The sequence below is a fragment of the Chrysochloris asiatica genome, unplaced genomic scaffold (genome assembly GCF_000296735.1).
Source record: "Chrysochloris asiatica unplaced genomic scaffold, ChrAsi1.0 scaffold00301, whole genome shotgun sequence".
Taxonomy (NCBI): domain Eukaryota; kingdom Metazoa; phylum Chordata; class Mammalia; order Afrosoricida; family Chrysochloridae; genus Chrysochloris; species Chrysochloris asiatica.
In genome coordinates this window covers 1,119,010-1,123,274 of record NW_006408819.1, presented here as the reverse complement: position 1 = coordinate 1,123,274, position 4,265 = coordinate 1,119,010, and positions in this window count along the sequence as shown.

Below are 4,265 nucleotides of genomic sequence, written 5' to 3'. Positions count from 1 at the left end.
ATTTACTGATGAAGATCAAAGAGCACAGCCTTCAGTATGGATTACATCTCAATGCAAAGAAAACAAAAATCCTCACCACTGGACCAATAAACAACATTCTTATCAACAGAGAAAAGATTGAAGTTGTCAAGGACTTCATGCTTCTTGGATCAACTATTGATACTCATGGAAGCAGTAGTCAAGAAATCAAACGACACACTGCATTAGGCAAATCTGCTGCACAAGATATCAGCTTGAGGCATATATATATATATATATATGTAACTTTATGTATATTTTATGTAATTTCATAAAAGCTACCTACTCTTAGTATGTGTGATTCACTGTGATGCTTGCTAATCTATTACTTATAAATCCACTCTTTATAGTCTATTGAAACAGTAATTTTTTAACGGACTAGTACTCACCCTCCCAAGTGGTTTCAGGTGGTTATTAGGAAAGACTCTGAAGTCCCATGCCTTAATCAGCCCCATCTCTCCTGCTGTCCTAATAATATACCACGGCTTCTGGCATCTGGTAAATTCAGATGAAATAAGTAGAGCAATATTCACTGTTGGGGAATAGAATATTGAAAAGATAGCAATTCTTCTTAAATTATTTATGGATTTAGTGAAATCAGGTTCAATCTGCTGACTTCTCCCAAAATCCACTTTGAAAAGCTATAGAAGGGAGAAAGGGGAGAGGCTAATTATCAACAACAAATCTTTAGATCCCAAATATCCACAAGAAAATATGAGAGATCCTGGGGAGACTGAAGGCTATAATGAACTGGTACTTGTGTGTGCATTGGGGGAGGAGGGTGGCAGTGAAGTTGGAGGTCCTAAGACTTGGATAAAGGGCAGAAGACAGAATAGGTGGGAGGGAAGAATTTAAATTTGGACCTCTGCCACAGCTTCAGTGAACGTACCTGGGACAGCACCTCAGATCTCAAATTCCAGCAGCTGCGGGGCAATAGACTTTTATAGCCAGTCTCTTTTGTTATAGTTCTTCTCTGCATAGTTCTTATTCAATTTTCTTAGGCTTCTTCTTAGGCATTTATTGTTGATATTGTTACTTTTGTGAATAGGCTATTTCTATTACATGTTCTAATTAGCTATTGCTTTTCTGTGACTAGGGTCTTGATTTACTTATGGTGGTCTTTCATACACCGTCATTCTGAAGTCTCTTAATCATTTGAATTCTCCATGCACTTATTCCCTTGAATTTTCTTGATAGATAATATAATAATATGTCACAAAACATGACATCTCACTATTTGACATTAATATTTCTTATTTTTTGACAGCCATGACTATGGTTATGCGTTTCAGTGCAGTTTTGAAGAGCAGAAGAAATAGCATACATTATTGTGTTTTGTCCCTGGCTTTCATGAGAATTCATCTAATATTTCACCTTTAAGCATGTTTGGTTAGATGAAATACAATGAAAGTTTTCATCAACTTTTACTTTGCTATTTTTTTTTTTTTGCCATATATTTTTGTTGAATTTCTTTCAAAGGCTTTTTTATGTACCTATTGTGATCAAACTTTTTTTTTTTCTTTTGTAATTTGCATGCAAGGAATGACAATTGAAAGTAATGTTAAATCACATTTCCATTCCTTGGACACATCCTGTTTGTTCATTTACTTCACTGCTATGTTGAATAGGCTATTAATTTATTTGGATATTTGCTGCTATGTGAATAAACTTGGCTCAAGTGTGATTTTCATAAGGGTCCTCATCTGGTTTTTTAATTATGGAGAGCAAGCCTGGAAACATGAATTGAATAATTACCCATCGTTTTGTCTGCTTTGGAAGAGTTCACAAAAGATGGTGGTTAGTTTACGTGATCATTTTGTAGAACTGGCTCCCAAACTGCCTTGTTCAGTATCATTTGAAGAGTGCTTGAGCTTTGAGTTGCAATTTATGCTGCTGTTTGATTAAAGTTTTCTTATTCCTTTATGGACATTTTTGTTCATTTACTTTTTTCTAAAGTGTGATCAATTTCACTTATGATTTCAAATGAAATGGCATAGCTTTTATAATAATTTTCATTCAGAAATTCACAAATGTGTACACAAGCAGAGACAATAGTATAATGAGTCCAATCTACTTGACACTCAGAAGCAACAATCATCAATGCATGGCCAATCTGCTTCCAACTCTAACCCTACCAACTCATTCTCCATCTCAGCTACTGTAATAATGTGAGGCAAATCCAAGGTGTCATACCATTTCATCTCTATTTCATATGCACTTATAAATATAAGGACTTACTTTATGAAATATAAATCCAATATTTATAAATCCTAAAATTTAAATAAGCAAATTTATGATGGTAAGTCAAAAAGTAATGCTATCAAATCATAGTATATATATATATATATACATATATGTCTGTGTGTGTGTGGCACTGTAGGATAAGCACTAGACCACAAGGTCAGTTTGAACAGCAAAGTTGGTGCTTCAAACTCTGCAGCTGCTCCTCAGAAACCCTATAAGGGGTTGCTATGAGTTGAAACCGACTTGACGGCACATAACAACAACAACCACCCTTCTCCAAGTGCTCATGAGGAACCTGTGCATAGAGCAAGAGGCAGTTGTTAAAACAGAACAAGCGCTACTGAATAGTTTAAAATCAGGAAAGGTATAAAGCAAGGTTGTATCATTTCACTATACTATTCACTTTGTATTCTGAGCAAATAATCCAAGAAACTGGATTATATAAAGAAGAACATGGCATCAGGATTTGAGGAAGATTCATTATCAACCTGAAGTATGCATATGGCACAACTTTACTTTGCTGAAAGTTAAGAGAAATTGAAATACTGATGAAGATCAATGACTTAAGTATGGGTTGCACCTAAATGTAAAGAGGACTATAGACTCATGGAAAGAGAAAGGCTGTGTGCTGGTGGCCAGGAGGCAGGCTTGCAAAATGTGTCCTTTGGTTGTTCAGTTTTAACAACGACCTCTTCACTATATACAGATTCCTCATGAGCACTTGAAGAAGGGTGGTTGTTGTTGTTGAGTCCTCAGCTGTTCTGTCTCTCCATGTCATCATCTCTGCCTCTATCTCCGGTGTCCCTCCTTCTCTGGATTGGGTTCCACTTTCTGTTTATACTCTTCTCCCTTGCTGGTCCTAGGGTCCTCTATTCTTGGAATGTAAGATAAACTACTCCCCCATTTTTTAAACAAAACTTCTACCTTTACAGTTGTGACAATTGCTAGTCATCATGGTAACAATTACTCACTACAGAATCATAAGAAGCTTATCCCATCTCCTTTCACCAGACCTGTCTAGACAAGATGAAAACTATCCAGTGGGGATTCTACCTTCCCCCAAACACTCTTCAACAAAACTACTTCCTGAAAATTTGTAAGCCAATCACTTTGTGTCTTTATAGTCCCCCATTTTAGGTAGACAATGTCTAAGTTGCCCATTCCTATCAATCCTGTATACAATGGGGATAGGATTGATACTTCCCTCTCAGTTGGTGTTTTGAACTACTGCATCCATAAGTATAGGTCAAGTTCATCAAATTCTGGCAATTTGTCCTGTTTCCTTTATCAACATTTTTTTTTTATCTTCCGCATTCGAGTTCTGACCATCAAGCCAAAGGGGTACTATAAGCACACTTGAGCATTCTTGTGTGTCTCCCCTCACTTCATATCAGCTGGACACTTCACTCTCAGTGATAGCCCTCCATGACTAGGTGCTTGTCCATGGGCTCAGGAGTCCCTAGGTCTCACCATACTTCAGACCAAGCAGCTTTTCATTTTCTTTCTCATCTCCAGGTCGAAAGGAGTCTATGGAACGTTATCAAACTCAGCTCATAATTTCATTGCTGCTTTTCCCCCTCTTCCACTCACCAGTGGACCAGTGAGGTCGCCAGCAAGCTTACATGCTTGCTCATGTGTTCTTTTTGAGTTTCCGTCTTGGAGGGGGGTTTGTCCTTAAGGGACTTGATTTGCTTGCTTTCATGGCCTCCACAGCCAAAAACTTGCTTGTTCTTGTAGTAGCCAATCAGACTGCTGTTTTTGTTCTTAATTTTTCCTGCTGGTATTTCTTTCAAGAAGTATGTTTTATTCCTCTAGCTGAGCCAGTCTGGTCTGCTTGTTCTTTCAAGTAGGAATGTTCTGGATGGGGCTCAGGATTCCACCTAAGGTCCTATATACTACAAAGGCTCCACAAGAAGCCTATTTCATTGGGCAAGTTCAAGAATCCCTTTTAGGTATTGCAATCAGTGATAGGCTGAGATGTTTCCCAATATTCCTTTCTATCC